Consider the following 23105-nt stretch of genomic DNA (forward strand, 5'->3'; position numbering starts at 1 on the left):
GTTTTGTATCTGTATTTTTTATGTAATTCGACATTAAGAGACCATATACATCTCTAAGTAATTGTAATACGTTAGTTTGAATTGTTAGTTGTATTTTATAAAATTGTTAACGTAGGTATTGTTATTATTTTTGCTTGTATGTAAATTCAATGTTGACGTGTAAAAGTGCCCTTGTGACCTATTTGCTGAATAAATGTTGATATTTGATATTTGATATCATTAAGAATCTAATCTAATACCTTTAAACGAGCAATTATTGTATATTTATATATTTCGGGGAATCGGGGATCTCGGATACGGTTCTAACTATTTCGATTAAATTTGCTATATGGGCGTTTTCGGGGGCGATAAAACGATCTAGCTAGGTCTTATCTCTGGGAAAACGAGCATTTTTGAGCTTTCATATGTTTTCCGAGCGAAGCTCGGTTTCCGAGATATTAGTAATTATGATGGAGTTTTATAATGACAAAACGCTAAAGTCATCGAGTCCAAAGACATCAAGTGAACCACTATTTAAGCAGCAACACCACGTTTCTCAGCCAAAATACCTGCTCCGGGCCAAAAATACCTGTTCCGCAAGGAGCGGCGACCTACATGCCGGGAAAGTGCCACCGTGACCTCAGCTCGCTCGAATTTCGAGTCATGATGTGATTTATTTGACCCTCTGTTAAGGGGCCCACTGATTAACAGTCCGCCGGACGGTATCGGCCTGTCAGTTAGAACAAAATTTTGACAGTTCCGAACAACTGACAGTCCGATACCGTCCGGCGGACTGTTAATCAGTGGGCCCATTTAGGAAGTACCGCGAACACCGAAGTTCGCAAATTGCGGGCATCTTTCTATATCACTGTAATTACGAATTAATTGGAGTAATAGAGAAAGATACCCGTTTTTTGTGAACTTCGATGTTCGACTCTACAAAATGGTGGAACCTAATTTAAATATTTCAGGATTAATTCAATATAAATCTTAACAAACTTTGTGAATAATAAATACTATCAGGCGTTACTTTGCGGAAATCCATATCAATTAAAACCCTAATACAACTTTGTTATCCACGAAAATATAACGTACTAGTTGGTACTAGTCAATCAGTGCTTACCCGTTATACTCTCTTGGGTATTTTTTACATGCAATGCAATTAATGTTCCCACCCTCCCACCGCAAAACTTTGTGATTTTAAATAGATATATTACTCGTGTATATCATTTTTTTTTATTGTTTTAAATTTAATTAACAACATTCATTAACCTCTTAAAACAACAAAATAAATAAAAAATAAAATATTAGAGAATATTTTTATTGTGAGATCATGACCACGATTTACATATTTTATTAAAAATTATCTTTTATTTTTCAAAAACAATCGTGATGAATCGATATTTAGTGCAATAAACTAGACCTTTAAAGTAGTGTCCGACCGAAGGTTCGGTTTCGGTTTCGGTTTCGGCCAGTTTCGGCCAAAAAATCATGTTTCGGCTGTAGTTTCGGTTTCGGCCAAAAAACGGCCGAACCTTTCGGCCGGGCCGAAACTTACGAAATGGTACTTAGTACTATGAAACTAAACTATGTGACAAAGACCAAAAGTTGGGGAATAAGTAGGACAACAATATTAATATGTACCTACCTACATATACTGATACATGTATAGGTACAGAAATTAATTGGTTTATTATCAAAACACAATTCCACTTATGAGGGCGCCACTAGACGCAGTCTTAAGAGGCTGTTAATACCTATAACGCGCATACTGTCTAATTGTATCGGAGTAAATGAGATAGCACTGTCGCATGTTACTGGGCCTGGGCAAAGGAATAATAAGAAAACTCATCATCTTCCTCGCGTAATCCCGGAAATTTTGCCGCGGCTCATGGGGGCTTGGGGTCCAATTGACAACTAATCCCAAGAATTGGCGTAGTCATTAGTTTTTACGGAAGCGACTGCCATCAGTCAGACTAACCTTCGAACCCAGAGAGTAAACTAGGCCTTATCGGGACTAGTCCGGCTTCCTCACGATGTTTTTCCTTCACCGAAAAGCAAATAGTAAATATCAAATGATATTTCGTATACCTATAAGTTCCGGAAAACTCATTGGTACGAGCCGGGGCTTATACCTGCGACCTTCGGATTGAAAGTCGCACGCTCTTACCGCTAGGCCACCAGCGCCCAAGGAAATATCTCGCTTTTTAATACAATGGACATTGGTTGGAGTCTGTGCTCAACTACTTATCCTGAAGCCTGAAGCACGGCTTTGACTTCGCATGAAAGTTCGCCTCACTAGGGCACTTCGGACTTTTAGGCCCAGGTGAAGATCGGTACCCGGCCTTGCTATATTTCAACAAAAAATTTCGCGCTCGCTGCGCTCGCGTTTTTGCTTGACCCTGTATTTACATGTTAGCTTGACTGGTGAATGAATAGAGTTAGACTAAGAAAATTCTGCAATTATTTTGATAGCATACGCAGTACAACTAGTGCAAATGATATTTATACGTCATAATTTCATAGAAGTTTCAACGTTTAAAATAACACTTGCACTCCGTCTGTTATCAAAATCGTTGCAGAATTATCTTGGTCTAACTCTAGTAATTTTCTTAAAAAACTGCTTAAGCAACATCAATTTCAAGGACATTGGGTGTTGAGTTGACAGCCCCATAATATGTGTGTAAAAGCAGTTTTATGACATTTTTTTAACGATTTTAACAAGTCTACAAAAGGTTCGGTTTCGGTTTCGGTTTCGGCCGAAACTAGAGCCAAAGCCGAACATTCGGTTTCGGTTTCGGTTTCGGCAAAAAAACATGTTTCGGTCGGACACTACTTTAAAGTTAAGGAAAATGTTATCATTGTTCATGCTTAGCTAACCTATTTTCAAAAATATTTATCACTCTTATTTACCAAATAGAAATAAAATAGAACATTCAAGGTGCCCACAAATATTAGAACACGCCTCTATTACGAGTATCAAGACTATCAAGACATTAAAAAGTGTGTTCAGATATTTCTGAGCGCCTTCGCTGCTCGTATATATATATCTGATGACAACAGTCCACACGGAAATAAACATTTCTATGTTTCTCTTCGAAAATATAAACTGTACGATAACATATTGCGTAATAAATATATTTCATAATAAATAACATGCAAATCTAAGTTAGAAATGCATAACTTATTGCTTGTAAACACGCAATTTCTTCCAGACAACGGTCGTAAGTCATAACGTTACGGTCTTGTGGTATAGCGGTCATACGCAAGTATAGGCAGCAATTTTCTATATGATCGATAGGGTTTTAATATTATTTATTCCATTAGGTATAAATATTGTACAATCTGTATAAAAATCTATTCTACTTACCTTTTACCTCTTTTGTACTCTAGTGTACAAAATCATATTCAATGATAGGTATAATATAAGTATAAACAACTAATAGGATACAAAATACTATATATTTACCTGTATTTACATTATTTATAATATTAGCTAAAATATATACATACTTACTTTGTTTATGTTAGCATTAGAAAAAGGGTAAACGTGTCCCTTTATTGAAATGAAAAGCCTATTATTTTACCGCTTTAAAAAAAATAGTACTTACCTACTTAACATAATTATGTATAACTTATGACACGAAAAGAATAAATTATCATAGGCCGGCAATGCACTTGTTGTTGCCATTGGTGACGGTAATAAATAGCTCACCATCGGACGATCCGTCTGGTTGTTTGCCTCCTTTTCTTATGTAAGTTATGCCCCCAGTCAGCACCCGACAAAGTTGACCGTTAAGTACGTGGATTACATATAATAGTTTTGCTTACACTCCGTACCTTACGTACCTACATAGCAAAAAAAAAGACCAGCCAAGTGCGAGTCCGACTCGCGCACGAAGGGTTGCGTACCATTACGAATAAAACGGCAAAAAATCACGTTTGCTGTATGGGAGCCACAGTAAATATTTATTTTGTTTTGTTTTTAGTATTTGTTGTTATAGTGGCAACAGAAATACATCATCTGTGAAAATTTCAACTGTCTATCACGGTTCATGACATGAGATACAGCCTGGTGATGGTGACAGACAGACGGACGGACAGACGGATAGTGGAATCTTAGTAATAGGGTCCAGTTTTTACCCTTCGGGGACGGAACGGAAAAACAGCAATATCACACACATCTGACCTTAATGCTCGATGTCAACTCGAGTTTAATACGTTTCATTTCAACTTCCATTGTTCCACAAATTACACCTGCGGCCATTTCTAGCACCATTTTCACTCTCAACGACCTGCCTTTACTTTCTACCGAGTGGCTTCCCATTGGCTGCGTCGGCGCACGTGAATGGGCTGGTGTATGTTGACCTTGTGACGGCTCGAGCTAGAGTAAAAGGCCAATTCGAGTATTACTGCCCGATTCGAACTTTAAGATACGTCAAATATTACATCTAGATAGGATATGGATTAGATATAATAAATAATTAATAAATATTAGGGGGACATCTTACACAGATCAACCTAGCCCCAAACTAAGCACAGCTTGTACTATGGGTACTAGGCGACGATATACATACTTATATACATAGAAAACACCCATGACTCATGAACAAATATTTGTGTTCATCACACAAATAAATGCCCTTACCGGGATTCGAACCCAGGACCATCGGCTTTGCAGGCAGGGTCACTACCCACTAGATCAGACTGGTCGTCATATGACTGTCAAAAGTGCCTTTTTTATTTGAAGAAACGTCACTTTTGACACTGACATATCTAATCCATATCGTATTTTTTAGACGTAATATTTGACCTATCTTAAACTTCGAATCGGGCCGTCAGTTATTCGATCTGTTTCCTTGTTATCATTCATTGACGTCCGGTCTGGCCTAGTGGGTAGTGACCCTGCCTGCGAAGCCGACGGTCCTGGGTTCGAATCCCGGTAAGGACATTTATTTGTGTGATGAACACAAATATTTGTTCCTGAGTCATGGGTGTTTTCTATGTATATAAGTATGTAATTATCTATATAAGTATGTATATCATCGCCTAGCACCCATAGTATAGTTGAATTATCGAGAAGATGGAATTGCATTTGTAGTGGTTGTATGCTGATAGTACAAGAAAATAGAAAATTCAAATATAGAATGCCTGTAAACAAGCAATACTACTACATATGCAATTCCACGCTCTCGATGATTCAACTATACAAGCTTTGCTTAGTTTGGGGCTAGGTTGATATGTGTAAGATGTATCGTAGTTAATGTACTATTTCTTCTTTCTAGCGTGCAAGTTTTAATTACGTATTATTTCCCAGGTATAAATTTTGTGTGATCTACAAAAATCGTTTTAAAACCGCAATGTATAACAACATTATTTTCATCACACTTGCTCGGAAAAGATGTATTTACACGTAGGGCTTGCGGGCGGGAAATTGAATTTTTCGCCCTAGGGCGGAAAAAATCTTTTCCGAGCAAGTGTGATGAAAAACACTTATTTACACGTAGGGCTTGCGGGCGGGAAATTGAAATTTTCGCCCTAGGGCGGAAAAGTGTTTTATACAGAAGTTTGTTTTTATTAATTCTCCTTTTTTTCCTTACAAGTGTGATGAAAAACATTGTGTGTGCCACGGGCGGTAAAGAAATTCCGAACTCGTGAACATTTTAAGCCCTCGCTTCGCGTCGGGCTTAAAATTGACACTCGTTCGTAATTTCTTATTTCCCGCCCTTAATACACAATGTACTATTTCTGCCAGTACATTTACTATTTAGTATTCCATAGAGGTTTTTGTCTATGGAAATTGACCGCATTGTTTTAAATTTGGCTATCGTCCGTTAGCGTAATACAAGCAATCTGCGGTTTCAAATGATGATGGTCTATTGGATTTATGGCCAGTTTTGTATATTAATTACTAATAAATGTATAGATGTATATTGTGTTCTAGTTTTAATTATTTGACTTGAATGGCCGAAACATGGTTATTTTATGATGTATGATGGTTGTTAATATAAATTTTGATGTCAATTAGTAGTACCTATTAAATTAAACATTTATTAATTGTATTATTTATTTATTTAAAGAGTGTGGTGATTTATTAGCAATTATTACCAACATACTTTTATAGTTTTTTTATTCTTTATAGAACCAAAACTGATAAATTGAGCGGGAGGCCTTAGGTGGCGACCCTGTCTATAAGTCAGTGGGTCACGGGATTGAATCCCGGTAAGGGCATTTATTTGTGTGTTCATCACTAATATTTGTTCCTGAGATTGGGATGTTATAATGTATTTATAAGTACCTATGTATTTCTCTATATTAGTATATATATCGTCGCCTTAGAGCATTTAGTAACTGGAGACGCCTTGGCTGTCATTTTCTGTACAAAATAGTCTGCCGATTTTTGCGGGGTAGGGGCACGTCAAATGTATGGCTATTTGTACATGATTTGTAAGTAACGTACAAATAGCCATGTCAGATAAACGTCAGTCCATACAAAAGTTTGTACAATTGTGCAAGGTTTTTGGCAGAGGGGTAAGCTCTTAAACGACTCCGGTTTCTAAATGCTCTAAGATCGTCGCCTAGTACCCATTGTACAAGCTTTGCTTAGTTCATAGTCTAATAAAACATGGTCTTCCATTCCCAGAGTGACACGGGCCTACGTCACAACAACATGGCCGCTATATATAGCGCTATCGCATATTATCATATAGCGCTGTCGCATGATGACGTAGGCCCGTGTCAGTTAGGTGACCTAGAAAAGACGGGAATGGAGTACCAGGCGGAGTATATTATTATACCATGGCTTAGTTGATCTGTATAAGATTGTTCTCAAATATTTAGTTATTTATTTATTTAATAGCCATCCAAATCGACCACCACCTTTGTTAGACAATAGTCATATGGTCCATACATATGTCACCCAAACCGACGACAGTCAGAACAATCTCACAATTAACCTGTACCCATGTTCAACTACCCGTCAAACACCTGACATTGACATGATTTCGTGTGTACCAGAGCATTGGTCTAAAAACGAAAGTTGTGCGGAGAGAGAAATTTTGTGTGTGTTTGTTAATTAAATAAGATAAGACTTGTATTACAATTGCAGGTAAAAGTTTGGTTAACGAAGCGTAGGCCGAGAGACGCCTGTAATATCGCTAAGTCATTGCTTAGAAAAATATGCAATGTATTTAGAAAGTATGTCATTTCTTTCCAGATTTAGGGCAATTAATCTTTCGTCTGTGTTTGATAAGAATCCTAACCGAATAATCCGGTCAGCTGCATGAATTTTTTAGCGATTTTTTTCTGCTCTATAAGGCATGGCCTATACTTTGATGTATCTTTAGGTACCTGCTTAAATAAAAGTAAACAAATAATTTGTAAATTTTCGGGTAGTTATAACATTTATTGGTTAACCAACCAAATACAAGACCACCTGAATCTGTCACTGAACGACCTGACTTTAACCTACATTATTTGATCATGTAATGTTTTCATCTACCCTCAACTGGCTTAAGAAGCCATTTGAGGGTAGATTTTGTTTACTCTTTTTAGGGTTCCGTACCCAAAGGGTAAAACGGGACCCTATTACTAAGACTCCGCTTCCGTCCGTCCGTCCGTCCGTCTGTCACCAGGCCATTTCACAGATGATGTATTTCTGTTGCCGCTATAACAACAAATTTAAGTGGGGCTCCCATACAACAAACGTGATTTTTGACCGAAGTTAAGCAACGTCGGGCGGGGTCAGTACTTGGATGGGTGACCGTTTTTTTTTGCCGTTTTTTGCATTACGGTACGGAACCCTTCGTGCGCGAGTCCGACTCGCACTTGCCCGGTTTTTTAAATACCTAAAGAAACAGACTTATAGGTTTGACTCACGATTAGACAACCACTCTCCACACATACGAAAAGTTAAAAACTTCAATATGCACTTGGTATCTATTGGTTACAATTTTTACAGTCGAGCGATCTAGTAAACTTTTTTCAACCAGCCCATGCTGAAAGAATCAACTGATAGGTCAAAATTATTATCTATGCCTTATGCCGTGTTTTCTGAGACTATGTATAATTGAACGTAATTATTATAGGTATTTATTTATTTATTTAAACTTTATTACACATACAATTATAAGTACAAATGGCGGACTTAATGCTATAAGGGGTTCTCTACCACCCAACCACTGGGCCAAAAAGAGACGGTTGTTAAGTGCAGGTAGAAATTGAGGGCACATCGGCCAATATTATGTTGACCAAGTTTAAGGGAATGGCCAGGGACTGCACAGGATCGGGAAGAGTGGAAAAAGTGGGGGGAGGCCTTTGCCCAGCAGTGGGACATTATAGGCTCCCAATGATAATAATAATAAAAAAGTTTAATGGTAAATTTTAGAGCAAATTTAAACAGCTACGTAAACCAGCACTCAAAAAATATCATCCACTGCCTTACCGTACTTATTGAAATCATCAATCAGTCTAAACAATAAAGTGATATACAACTCGTAAATGTGACGATCCACGGCAAAAGGTACCTTATGGCGGCTGGCGCTTACGTCGCATAGCGCCGCAATAATATTGGAACGGCGTTAATAATAGCGTAAGCGCCAACCACAATAAGGTACCTTTTACCGTGGGACGTCACAAATATTCATAACCTAGCATTGTTACAATCATTGACTCATAAAAGAATAGAACTATAAGAATAGTGTGTAAATTATACATATTATTGTGTGATTTGTTTTTGTAAGCACTTGACGAAGCATGCGTTGCTGATCACGAACTATGAATGGACTTGTATTTTATTAAATTGAATGACTTAAAACAAATATATCTGTCTCTCGGAGCAATTTCAGGTTTACAGTAAATGTAAGTAAAAGTTTATTATGACGTAAACGTTAAATAAAAGCTTTAAAAACTTATTAAGCTTGCGTAAGAGTGGATTGGCGGATATCATTTCGATCGCTTTCCATTTGTTATGTCATGTGATTTATCGTTTTGTATTTCGTTCACTTTTATGCACCGTACCAGGGGTGCGAAACTCCTGACTTCGGCCAAAGTCGACTCCGCTCGGCTCAGCATTGCTCCGAGCAATTATTAGGGTTGACACAACTTGACGTCCCTTTACGTGCACGACCACAGATAAGATAATGGCTTGAATTTTGATAACCCTAAATAGCCGAAAGGGAAAGTGCCATATATTAGAAACGGACAGTATGATTCGACCCTGAACCGCTGTCAAAATTCGGTTTCGTAGGAAGTTTCCTTTCTGTACGACAGTACTATTATTTATTCTGTGACCGTACCAAAATGTATACGCAGAATAGGTCCGGAATGTATGTGCGTATACGCAGCCTGGAACCCCTAGTGTAAATATAATTCGATAATAGTGTGACGGACGTACGCGTTTGCGTTAAGTCTCATTTTGTATGGGATTGTGAACAGCGCGCCAAGCGGGACGTTTTGGAAACTCAAAAACTTGCCCGTCTTTAGCTATATGTCAATGATAAAAGTATATAAAAACTACGAATTTGCATTAGCCTCCACTTAAAGGTGTAACTGGAGTAGACACAATGTTAACTTTATTCCGCTTCATATTCTGCTGAGGTGTCATAGTTCAACCTTATTTTACACATTCGTTACTAACGGCTCGATTCGGGAAATGAATTAGAGATTCACTAGATATAAAATAGTAAAGATATGTGACGTTCCACGGCAAAAGGTACCTTATGGCGGCTGGCGCTTACGTCGCATAGCGCCGCAATCATATTGGAACGGCGTTAATAATAGCGTAAGCGGCGTATTTTGTAATAATAATGTATGCTAGTTTTAAGGTATTTATCTATGGGCCAATAGTTGCCTGAAAATAAATGTTTTCATTCATTCATTCATTTACCATGGGACGTCACATATCTTTACTATATCGTATCTAGTTAATCACTAATTCATTTCCCGAATCGCGCCGTAGTATATTAACTAGAACTAATATTGATGTCTAGGTATATGTTCGTTCCACATTTCATCTAGGTTGGTGTGAAACGATTTCCTGAGTTTTTACCAACAACAATGATCAATTGTCTTCTCTTCTCACCTACTGTGTGACATACCTACTTTGAAGATCCTACTTTTTGTACAATCGATTATAAAATAACCCTCCTTTTGCGTTGCCGTAGTCGGGTAATGAAGGTTATCTGTCTGGCCGGTATTAATTAAACTGGGGGCGTAGACAAGATGATTATTATTTACAAAAAGGCACTTAATCGCGTAAAATTATTACGTTTAAAGGAAGGCAATGGCGCCGTGAGCTTGAAAAAAGACTAAAGTTGACATCAAAATCTAGCTGCGCGAGTTTTTCTAACATCGAAAAACATGTGACAGCGAAATCGTGTGTAACTCTTTTTTTATCACTTTTATCTCGACGAATAAGAATATTTAAAATCAAAAGCACATGTTGTTGGTGTGTGTGTGTCTTACTTCTTCAACAGGTGTAATAACATCACATAATGGATTTTCCGAAGCGGTATGCGTTTGTAATTTTACTTGAATTCACAGAATTCATTAGCCCACTACACAACTTTTGACTTTTAAATCACAACATTTGTTGTTGTGTTTGTTTTTCTGGATATTCTTTCTCAAGATTGTTTTGTTTGTGTGTGTGTTGAATTGTGGATAGTCTGGAAGCTAACAGGTGTAATAATATCACATAATGGATCTCTCCGTAGCGTTTGAATTCGCAGAATTCATTTGCCCTCCTGCACAACTTTTGACTTTTAAATCACAACATTTGTTGTTGTTGTGTTTGTTTGTGTGGATATTCTTCCTCAACATTCTTTTGTTTGTGTGTGTGTGTGTGTGTTGAATTGTGGATATGCTTGCTTCTTAACAGGTGTCATAACATCACATAATGGATCTCTCCGTAGCGGTATGCGTTTGTAATTTTACGTAAATATTGCAGAATTCATTAGCCCACACTGAAAAAATATGATCTATCGAGCACACATTGACGTGATTTTATTAAGATTAACTGCTGTATATAATATAAACAAATGTACGTTTACTGCTTTGTTTGATAGGCTCATATGCAACTTTTTAAAGCATTAAACGTTAATGTAATTTCAATTCATTTTAATGTTGTTTTTTCTCAGTGCGCCTGCACAACTTATGACATTTGAATCACAACATTTGTTGTTGTTGTGTTTTTGTTTGTATGTGTGTGTTGAATTGTGGATATTCTTGCTTCCTAACAGGTGTAATAACATCACATAATGGATCTCTCCGTAGCGGTATGCGTTTCTCGCACGGTCTGATTCTCGCGTCCGGCAAACGCGGCGAGCGTGCCATCGGCGAATATCTATATCGATTTTATTGGATTTTTATATCAAACTGCAGTTTTCCTTGTCGGGTCAATAACTTTTTTAGTATGAGTTACGGTATTGCTATTTCCTGTAGACATTGTAAAATAAACGCACTTTAAAGGCTCGTAGTTATCATTTTTATTGTGTGGTTAAAATCAGAGAAATCAAATCGTTAACTTTTATAAAGTTCACTGAAAAGAAGCCGGTTTTGTGTTCTGAACGTTTAGGACCCTAGGAATAAAGTGGAAAAAATTACTGCCTTGGAGTTCAAGTCTCACCCAAGACCGAAGAAACACAAAACACTAACAGGCCTGTTCCAGTTTTAGTTATTCGATCTGTTACAGATATGATACTGATTAATCAGTGTCAAAAGTGACGGTATTGGTGGAAGAAATGACACTTATCACTGACAGTCAGTATCATATTGGAAACAGATCAAATAACTACAATTCGAATACTCCTGTCCACCTCACGTTACTACGTAATTAAAGAAAACAATATTGTCTAAGGTTATAATATAGTTCTGAAAACCACCTCAATATTCAGTTTATTCTAGCATATATCGGGTGGAACCTTCGAGCAACACGGAAGGGAGGCGGCATTCGCACTATTTCCCCTCTGCCGAGGTACAAGATTAGCGCGTCAATCTAATCTAGCGCGGGTAATAAAACTAGTTGCACTTGGATTTTTCACTAGACCGAGTCCAGACGCGCGCGTGAACACTGCTTCACAAAAATGCCTGTTTGCTCGGTTTTTTGTTATAAAAAGAGGTCGGGGACATCAAATTTACAAAAAGAAAGTGTTACATTTCACATGTACTTTTTTTTATACATATCATACGTTTAATTACATTCAAACACAATTATTATATTTTAGTCTCATGTAATTGTTGGATTTATCGATTTTGCTCGCTCAGTACAAATTGCGGATCGGTCGAGCGACAAATCCGACTTCTCATCTCTCAGAATACAATAATATACTTCAACGAAAATGTGTTAGTGTGCGTGTTGTGACACTTGTCACTCGTCCGTACACAAAAAGAGATCGAGGTTTGCAAGATTTGTCTTTGACGTGTGTCATTTTCTATGTATTTGTGTCGTCATTACAGATTGGATTTTGTATGTAAGTGTGTGAGAAGTGCGACTGTGTGCACCTTTCCCCCCGCGAAAAATGGCAGAAAGATTTGTACGGTGAGATATCGCTTGGGCCCCTCCCTTCCGATGTGTCGGAAGCCGGTGTTGCTCGAAGGGTGGAACAGAACGAGGGACTTTTATGCAAACGGGGAATTGTTTAGGCTACGTACTTTATTTTTCACTTAATAATCACGTTAATATTTCTAACCGTTGTTGAGATACAGTTTGTTAAATATTAGTTCAAAAATCTGTATGTTTCAACTCTAGCAAGTAGATCTTATTGTGTCAATTTAAAATATAAATAACTTTGTAGGGTTGTCACTGATATAAAAACATTAGGCGGCCAGAGGTGTACGGTTGGAGCCGGTAAAGGTTTATTTGACGTTTATAAGCGCATTGTAATATGCCTACTTGAATAAACTATTTTTTTATCTTTTTATCTTATCTTTTAATGATTTTGTTTACTTTTTTTCTAGCTTTACGATTATAATAACTCGATTGTAGAGCACTTAGATAACACTATCCTTTCAGCTCAGTCACTAGAAATGTTCCACCCTGTATATAAGCTTCAAGCAATTAGCGTTATAATCGCTTGAAGAAAACGGGGTCCCTTTCCCTTTGTTTGACATAAAGTTGTAGGTCACAATTCACAATGTACCTATTGTTTGTCTTACGGCGCGATTCGGGAAATGAATTAGAGATTCACTGGATATGAAGTAGTAAAGATATGTGATATTCCACGGCAAAACATACCTTATAGCGGCTGGCGCCTACGTCGCATAGCGCCGCAATAGCGTAAGCGCCATCGCCAACCGCCATAAGGTACCTTTACCCGTGGGACGTCACACATCTTTACTATTTCATATCTAGTGAATCTCTAATTCATTTCCCGAATTGCGCCGATATTATCATTAGTCCTAATTCTGAAACCGTTAAATTTTCAGGATTTTCATAGTTTTCATAGTTTTAGTATAGATAAGTTAGGTTACATCAGGTTTGTTTTGTGGCAATCCTGAAAAAGTTACACGTTTCAAAAAAACCAAATTATAACTAACGAAAATGCGGACAAACAACTCATTACCGCGCTGATGCGGAGATGGACACAGCTCCATGTATCGCGCTCCACGTAGGTAGGTTATAAGTTTTTTTTTTTTGTTAAATTTTATTTATGTTGTTTTGCACTAACACTAAATTTAAGTAGTATAAACTTGTTACTAACATAATATGGGACTAGTCCTGAAATAAATATTATTCATTCATTCATTCATTCATTATGACTTAAAACTTTATGGGAAACAAGAGAGCGAAACAAAACACTAAGAAGTATAGGTAAAATGACGGTTGCCGCCATAATAGTGTACAAAAGCAATGATGTCACTGGTGAAAGTCACTTTTGGTTTCTGGCCGTTACCTGATGTCGATGTCGGCCAAACATTTAGGTAGGCACTGGGCGTAAGAGGAAAATGATTTAACATTTCTTTCGAAAATATAACGGATATTTTTTACCTTTAAACGAGCAATTCTTGTATATTTATATATATATATTTCGGGGATCTCGGAAACTGCTCTAACGATTTCGATGAAATTTGCTATATGGGGGTTTTCGGGGGCGAAAAATCGATCTCTGAGAAAACGCGCATTATTGAGTTTTTATACGTTTTCCGAGCAAAGGCTCGGTCTCCCAGATATTAATAATTATTTGTTTAACAGGGGAGCAAAATTGTTGCTTTCTTCTATGATTATGTAAAAATCCGAGCAAGCGAAAGATTTGCGAGAGGTATCTTGAACGTTGAGAGGGTTTGAAGGCAAGGGAGGTTAAAGAACTATTTCACTTTACATAAAACAAAATAAATATTTAACAATAACAAATAATATTAATGTAATAATAGTAAATTATTGTAGCAAGTTCGATTTTCAATATTTTTAGGGTTCCGTACCTCAAAATGAAAATACGGAACCCTTATGGGATCACTCGTGCGCCTGTCTGTCTGAGTCCGACCCCCCCCCCCCCCCAACCCCCTTTATCTCCAAAATTAAGTACTGGGTTTAACATTTTGAAAAATACACAAAATAGTTTTTTACCTATAAATAACAGCAAAACCTATTAGAAATGTGCAGTCAAGCGTGAGTCGGACTTAATTACTTAGTTTTTGAACCAACCCCCACGGGTTTTTGAAACAAATTTCATTCAAGTTCCACATAAATATTAAATAAATACATTGTTAAAAATTGGGTAATGTACGGAACCCTTGGAACGCGAGTCCGACTCGCACTTGACCGGGTTTTTTGTTTGTGGGGTTGGTTCTCGTTTCCAAAACTACGTCCGATTAGTTGTAAGTACGTGCTAGAATGCTAAAATAAACTGCAAGGTCCCCCTACTACCCTACTTGCCTGGACAAAATTCTTGACACAAACTGACACAAGCGGCATTCGACCTTTACCAAATTTTAGCTTGATTTGAGGTTATTTATATTTGAATATTCTTAGTAGCCTAGCGGTAAGGCGTCGTGCTACTATTACAGAATGAAGGTCGCGGGTTCAATCAAACTACAGGGGCCCATTTTTTAATTTCGACCGCTCGATTTCGCGTATTTCGTTCAATAATATGTCCACTACTAGGCATTTAAATTCTACTAATAAATTTGAAAACAAGTGTCAATACCACTCGATTCAAAATTTCTATCGCTCGTATTTCAAAAATTAGCAATTCGCCGTTTTCCATCGATTTTCGAGTGACGAAATCGAGCGATCGAAATTCAAAAATCGCCCCCCACCTCGTACCAACTCGTGACTTTATCTGAACTTAAAATCCAGTAACTTTGTCGAATTTTGTAACCTGGCTCTTTTGCGTCAAATCCGGTAGTTCTGATTTTTTGCAGACTTGAAATGATGTTGGCCCAATGAATAATCCAAGTTTGTGACTTCGAGCGCCGAACGCAAGTTTGTCAACCCTGTTTGGGGGGGCGGTACGATCTTGTGGCTACCGGGCCAAATCAGCTTTGATTGACCTTAGAAACAATTGTGCCAACCGGCATCGCCTGAGACAAAAGTGTATACTCACTGCACTTACTTAGCCTACGAATACAAGTTCGAAAAACTTATACATTTTGAAAAGCTTTATCTCGGAAAATATTAGATGTACAGAGACAATTCTAGTGTCTTATTGTAGCAAATTTAGTCTACTTTAAAAACGCCCTAGGAAGTTACTATCAAAAACTAGTACTTTAGGGTTATAATCGCCTAAATCTAAAAAAATTGCGGTTTATTCGATTTTTGACAAAGTTGCGTTCGGCGCTCGAGGTCACAAACTTGGATTATTCATTGGGCCAACATCATAAACAAGTCTGCAAAAAATCAGAACTACCGGATTTGACGCAAACGCAAAATGTATAATTTTACTGTATTATTATGTAGGTAGGAAAATTTTTCATAATAATTTAAAAAAAAAACCTTTGAAGCTAAAATTATATTTTGAAGATAGATAATAGATAATAGATTAATTTTTAATGAAGTGTTACCTAAGTACAAAACTTCATTATTAAAAAATCTATTGTTACCATTTTTCATAGACTTTGGTAACGGAATGCAAGGAACGAAATTTATATGGACATTTTGGGACACTTTTCTCTTCTATTAGGATCAAAAGGGTTTGTGATTTTAAGTAAAGTAGATATAACATTAAAAATCCCTAATCTTTCAACTTTAAATAAAATTGACCGAATATCAAATTGAATAGAGCTTTTATAAATCCGAATGCCCCTGCTCGGAAGTCCAAAACAGTTTGTGTGTCAGGTGCGCGCCGAATAATAATGATATCAAGACTTTCTTTGGGACCATCGCTTTCTTTTGGAGCCTTGTGAAAGCCTATCGAGCGAGTAAAAGGACAATTTACATTTTGACTTAAACTTTGTCTTTAAAATTTTATTATCTTAAACTGCGCAAAAAATATTTATTAAATAAAAACTTATTTTAAAAGTTTTAAAACTTGATTCGTATCTACCTAGCGTCGGAATATATGTCGTTAACAAGCAAAAAGTTCCACTTTGTCGCATGCCATAAGGACGCTTTGACAGGTCATTCGTATAAAGATACAAGCAAATCTCGTCCTTATGGTAAGCGACAAAGCGGGACCTTTGACTAGACTTCGACATATAATAGAAGAAACTCTCAATACAGTCGACGTCAAAGATATGTTTACATTTTTCGCCTTATTACAAAGGAGGTGCAAAAGTGTAAACATATCTTTGACGTCGACTGTACATTTTTGACTTCGAAAAAGGGGCCCTTATGACGGACACTTATCTGACACATATCACTGTGATTTTCCTAGCGTTGGTGTGGTGAAAAATTGTGTTTCACTCGGCTGCAAAGTTTGTTTAGCTAACCCTTGTGCCTTGAAACCCTCGAAACGCTCAAGATTCCACTTCACGAACCCATCGCTCCGCTCATATTTAAACTTTGGAATATTCGCTTGATGTATCAATATTAACACGATGATAAACCGACATATTTTGCCGTCTTGTAAAAAAAATTACTTCTTAATTAGGGCTGATTTAGACGGCGGGCGAACTCGCATGCGATTTTAGTTACATTGCGGACTGTTGGTTACGTCCAATTCAACCGACCGATTAAAACCCGCAATGTAATGAAACTCGCATGCGAATTCTCGCATCGTCTAAATGAACCCTTAAGCAAGTTTCGATATAAGCAGCTTAAAATTTGCAATAAGTTTCAAAGATTAAAGTTCATTATTGCTATTGAAGTTTAAAACTACCTACAAAACTAAACTAACATTAAAATAACTATTTTATAATGCTATTATCTAGGAACATGGGGACTGCTTTTAGAGCGGCCATCCACTTTCCTCTTAAATATACAATGTAGGGTTGCACCACTGTCCATCTACAGGGCGGTCCAGACCTTGACGTCCAAAAATTATTTTTACATTCCTCACGTCGTCGGCAAGCCACATCGCTGGTATTTTGCCAGTACCTAACATACAAATATGCAACGCTTATTTTAAAAACATTGGTACAACGCTTAGTTGGTACGAGAAATGTAGGAAAAACTAAGTACTGTGCAATTTACACCTCGGATTTTCATAACAAAAGTTAATATAATATTTTATACTTTCGCTTTTTGAACACATATTAACTCACATTTATAGACGGGTCTAACGCGAATTTACCTTTACGTCTACCATCAGTTTTGACGTACGTCATACGCTCACGTCTACGTAACTTTACTTTCTATGCATCTCGCTCGTACTCGCATATTAGTGCAAGCGAGATGTACAGAAAGTAAATTACGTAGACGTGAGCGTTATGTCAATGTCAAAACTGGTGGTAGAGGTACTTGATTTACCGACGTTTCGACACAGGTTAATAGTTAAAAATAGTTAAAAGTTAATAGTTAAAAAAATCATAACTTGAAAACTACGAATATTCGGCTAACATACATGGGGTATATTCTGATAGCCCACAACGTGAGGAATCTAAAAAATATTTTTGGACGTCAAGGTTTGGACCAACCTGTATCTTCTTGCACAGTTTCACTAAATTCACCACGTCCATCTTACCATTTACAAGCAATAAAGGACATCCACAGACTTTCAATTGTATCTAGACCACTAGAAACGTTATTTCCACCTACTTTACCACCATTACGCATCCCAAGTGAAATTTCAATCGCTAGAAAGCTGAAATCAGAGTGAAATCTAGATTCTAGACACATCCAGGTAATTTAGTTTGATAGGACATTTTATATATCGATAATCGAACGGAATCGAACGTTTATTTTAGATTGAAATATAGATAATATCAAATAGACAACTTCATTTCCGCTTCCATTAGATTCTGTGTGAATTTCATCTGAGTAGAATGATTATTATTGAATGAGGTTGTCTGGAAGAGATTGCTCTTTAGCGATAAGACCGCCTGTTTCTATCTTTAATTCAGTTGTTTTTCTTTAAGCTGTATCTTTTACTGAGTTGTGCAAATAAGAGTATTCTATATCTATCTATTTATATCCGTGATAAAATATATCCTATATCCTGCGAGACTCAAACTGCCTCGCGTTTTTTACACATATTTAATTACACAAACAGGTCTACCGCGATATAATTTCATTGTTTTTACGTTATACTCCGACGTTCCAGCTGAGTTGCACCAGCTGTAGTCACGGAAAGACAACTTAAACGTCGTCGTCAACGGAAACGTCGGAATTTAAGGTAAAAACAATGAAATTATATCGCGGTAGACCCGTTTGTGTAATTAAATATGTGCCTCATGTGAAAATTTCAACTGCCTAGCTATCACGGTTCATGACATACAGCCTGGTGACAGACAGACAGACGGACAGCGGACTCTTAGTAATAGGGTCCCGTTATTACCCTTTGGGTACGGAACCCTAAAAAGGTTTAATTACTGGATTACAGCATGTAAAGAAATTTCAAAATTAGTAAATAAACTTTTTTTGCGGTCGTCTAAATTTGTCCATGATTGTATATTTTATTAAAATGGAAGTGTCGACCATGTTGGCTGCAAATGCGAATACTTATTGAGCTTACTGTGGGACTAGGCGGGTCAATCAACTATTTCTTGTTGTTATTCTGTCCCATCAGCCAGGAGACAATAGTACGTACCATAGTTAGTTAGAAGAGCTGCTGTACCATGTTCTACAAACGCGCTTAGTAGATGTCCCATTACGGAAAGGCCTCATAACTACCAAAAAATTCAAGTTTGGTCCATTTAAATACGAAATAACTAGTATTTTAAGAGTAAGACCAATATGGTACAGCTGTCTATGTCCGCCAAACTCTTGCTCCCACATGTCATATAATAGCAAACGACTTAAATGAAGAAAATATTGCCACTAACATCGTCCAACTTGGAGAACTCAAATTTTGCAACGTCTACAAACCACCAAACAGCAAATGGCCAGACCCTATCCTCCCACAACTTTCCCATCCCGCTCTTTATATTGGGGATTTCAATAGTCATCACACAAGCTGGGGGTATAAAGAGAACGACTGCAACGGTGAGAAGGTGATGCAATGGGCTGACGCTACGAATTCTTACCTAGTATACGATAGCAAGAGTAAGGGAACTTTTAAATCGGCGCGCTGGGGAAGAGATTACAATCCCGACCTGGCCTTTGTAACAAAAGATACAGAAGGTAACCCACTTCCAGTCCAAAGAACGGTACTAGCAGACTTCCCCCATAGCCAACACCGTCCTGTTGTGTTCGAAATTGGTCTCAAGATACCTATCGTGCCATCCTACCCAGTCCCCCGCTGGAACTTCCAGAAAGCGTACTGGGATGGTTTCAAAAAGAAACTGGATAGTAGCATCAGGTGGATTCCACCTGTCCCGGATAGCTATGAACGCTTTAAAAAACTACTCCTAGCTACCGCTAAAGAGTTTATACCCAGAGGTTTCAGACGGCAATATATACCATGCTGGAATAAGGACACAGAAGATCTTTGGCAGGATTTCCAAAGTACTGGTGACCGCTCCACAGCCCACGAAGTCATTAAATCACTCGACTTAGCTCGCCGCGAGAAATGGGAGAAAACTGTTCAAAAAATGAACTTTACGCACTCCAGCAAAAAGGCATGGCACCTAGTGAGAAAATTGACTGACGGAACAAGTACAAAGAGGCCCAAACCAAACGTAAGCCCCAACGCAATCGCAGACAGGATGATAAGGATGTCTAGAGCGCCAAACCACAAATGCCACACCAGGAACATACGTAAAGAACTCTCTACACTCAAATCTAGTGCTGCACCCAACGCCACATACAGTAGACCCTTTACGGTAGATGAGGTCACAAAAGCTTTGAGCCACATCTCAACGAACAAAGCTTGTGGAGAGGATGGTATATTTCCTGAATTCCTTATTCATAGTGGACCAAAGACCCGCGCGTGGATGGCAAACTTTTACACTTCCATAATGGATTCCGGGAAAATGCCTACATCATTAAAACGGGCTAGGGTAATCGCTATCCTCAAACCTGGAAAGTCTGACGACAAAGCAGAGAGCTATAGACCAATCGCTCTCTTAAGCGTTGTATACAAATTACTGGAAAGACTAGTCCACAATCGCATTCATGACGCCGTAAACGCAATCATCCCCCAGGAACAGGCCGGCTTTAGACCTAACCGTAGCTGCTGTGATCAGGTGCTCGCTCTCACAACACATGTCGAAAACGGGTTTAATAAGAACCTTAAATCATCTGCGGTTTTTATCGACTTGACTGCTGCATACGATACAGTTTGGCGCCAGGGATTGTTATATAAACTGTTGAAAATAATCCCGTGCATGAAAATCTACAGGCTTATTGAAAACACCCTTACTAATAGGCCGATACAGGTTTTCCTGGGTGACGAAACCAGCAGCGTCAGAACACTAAACAATGGGCTCCCGCAGGGTTCTGTCCTAGCCCCTCTCCTGTTCAATATCTACGTGCATGACCTTCCCGATACTGTGTCACGTAAATTCGGATACGCCGACGACCTGGCTATGATTACCCAACACCACAAAATGGATTCCACTGAACCAATCCTACAAAGAGACCTGGAAGCCCTCGACGACTTTTTCACCCGGTGGCGCCTCTGTCCTAACCCAAGTAAGACGGAAGTCTGCTGCTTCCACCTTAACAATAAGCTTGCAGAAAGAACACTGACAGTCAAGTTTAAAGGCACAATACTTAAACATAACCCGCACCCCAAGTACCTTGGAGTTACCCTGGACAGAAGTCTTACTTACAAGTGTCACCTACAAAAAGTATCGGCTAAACTGCAGACCAGGAATAGTCTAGTGCAAAAATTAACAGGAACAACTTGGGGAGCCTCTGCCTCCTGTCTCCGAACCACAGCGCTGGCCCTGGTTTACTCGACGGCTGAGTACTGTGCCCCAGTCTGGATAAATAGTGTTCATACCTCAGCCATCGACACGCAGCTAAACCAGACTCTCCGTCTAATAACGGGATGCCTTAAGCCAACACCCACCCACTGGCTTCCAGCTCTTAGCCACATAGCCCCTGCGCACCTGCGAAGAGAAAAATGCCTCCAACGCGAATTATCAAAAGCGCACTGCAGTCCTAGCCTACCAATCCACCAAGACCTCGAGGGCTTCGGAAGTAAACGCCTTAAATCCCGAAACCCCCCTGCATTACTGATGGGAAATTCCCTGACCACCCGGACCCTGGAGGAGGCATGGACCACAGAATGGGAAGCCCTCAGAGACCAAGCCAACCCCTTCTCTACTTTACCCCTGCGTGTACCCCCAGTAGGCTTCAAGGAACCCCGCCGGGTGTGGTCCGCCCTTAACCGCCTAAGAACAGGAGTTGGCAACTGCGGCCACCACTGGTATAAATGGGGCTGGAGCTCCTCTCCTGCCTGTAACTGCGGGCACCCAGATCAGACCATCAACCACATCATTCTGGAATGCCCCCTTACTAGATACACAGGCCAAGTAGACGATTTTAAGACCCTGTCAGATGAAGCAGTTGCGTACCTGGGAAGGGCGAAATTTTAACAAAACCTTTGACATTGTAATCCAGTGACATGTACATATGCCATACGATAAATAAAATAAATATATACAAACAACAAGGACAAAGGCCGCACCGTTACATTTTGCATAAAATGGAGATTTATCTGCGTCTGCGCCAGGATTCGGTACCTTGAGGCGTATTCTGATTGCAAGAACGGGTTATGAATTTGATCTGAATCGAACACTTCAAACTCTCGCGTTTCGTACACATAGGTTTGTAATTAAACAAACGGGCGATATAATTTCATTGTTTTCACGACTGCCCAAAAAAAAGAGTGTTTACCTTAAATTCCGACGTTTCCGACTAATTTCGGGTAGTTCAGTGTTGTTTTACTCATAGTCTAATAAAACATGGTCTTCCATTCCCAGAGTGACACGGGCCTACGTCACAACAACATGGCCGCTATATATAGCGCTATCGCATATTATCATATAGCGCTGTCGCATGATGACGTAGGCCCGTGTCAGTTAGGTGACCTAGAAAAGACGGGAATGGAGTACCAGGCGGAGTATATTATTATACCATGGTTTTACTCATGGTCTAATAAAACATGGTCTTCCATTCCCAGAGTGACACGGGCCTACGTCACAATAACATTGCCACTTTATTTCAACATAACATGTTACATGGGTACATTATACCTATGGTTAATAAGTTAAAATATTTCTTTATAATTTTATAATTTTCATTTATATGTATTTGAGCTTAAATTTTACAATAACACGTCATTTTTAATTACTCGTTAGCAATATCTTCCGATTCACGAAAGAAATTTCAGACTTTCGGGTAATTCTGTTTATACTACTGGCAACACAGGATAGCGCTGTGCACATTTGACAATTCGGATCTAGATAACTTCATGCCCTGACCGTCATCCTTGTCGAACGCGTGTTAATTGTTATTTCCTTCTCGCTCAGTGTCAGCAGTCGCAGTGTTTTCCAAACTTTTTACGTCGTAAGCTTGGTAATTAATGTGTAACTGTGAATTAGTTTTTCAAACGTTTGTCTTGTATAGATAAATAAAGTTTAATTTAATACATTAGATTTGTTTTATTTTACTATGTTTCTACATGAATAATTTAAAATTAATG

General features: G+C 38.4%; 2 protein-coding genes across 2 annotated transcripts in view; one reads left to right on the plus strand and one right to left on the minus strand.

Annotated features, from left to right (window-relative positions):
- The window catches only part of LOC134802742 (probable chitinase 2), a 317146-nt gene extending 315872 nt beyond the window's left edge, over positions 1-1274 (minus strand). Inside the window, exon 1 of the mRNA XM_063775419.1 lies at positions 1264-1274. The gene's annotated coding sequence lies outside the window, so the exon portion shown is untranslated. The remainder of the gene's footprint in view (positions 1-1263) is intronic.
- LOC134802856 (serine protease filzig) overlaps positions 1-23105 on the plus strand; it is a 46923-nt gene that overhangs the window by 12696 nt on the left and 11122 nt on the right. The gene's annotated exons all lie outside the window — the stretch shown is intronic.

This window comes from Cydia splendana, chromosome 25, assembly GCF_910591565.1.
Source record: "Cydia splendana chromosome 25, ilCydSple1.2, whole genome shotgun sequence".
NCBI lineage: Eukaryota > Metazoa > Arthropoda > Insecta > Lepidoptera > Tortricidae > Cydia > Cydia splendana.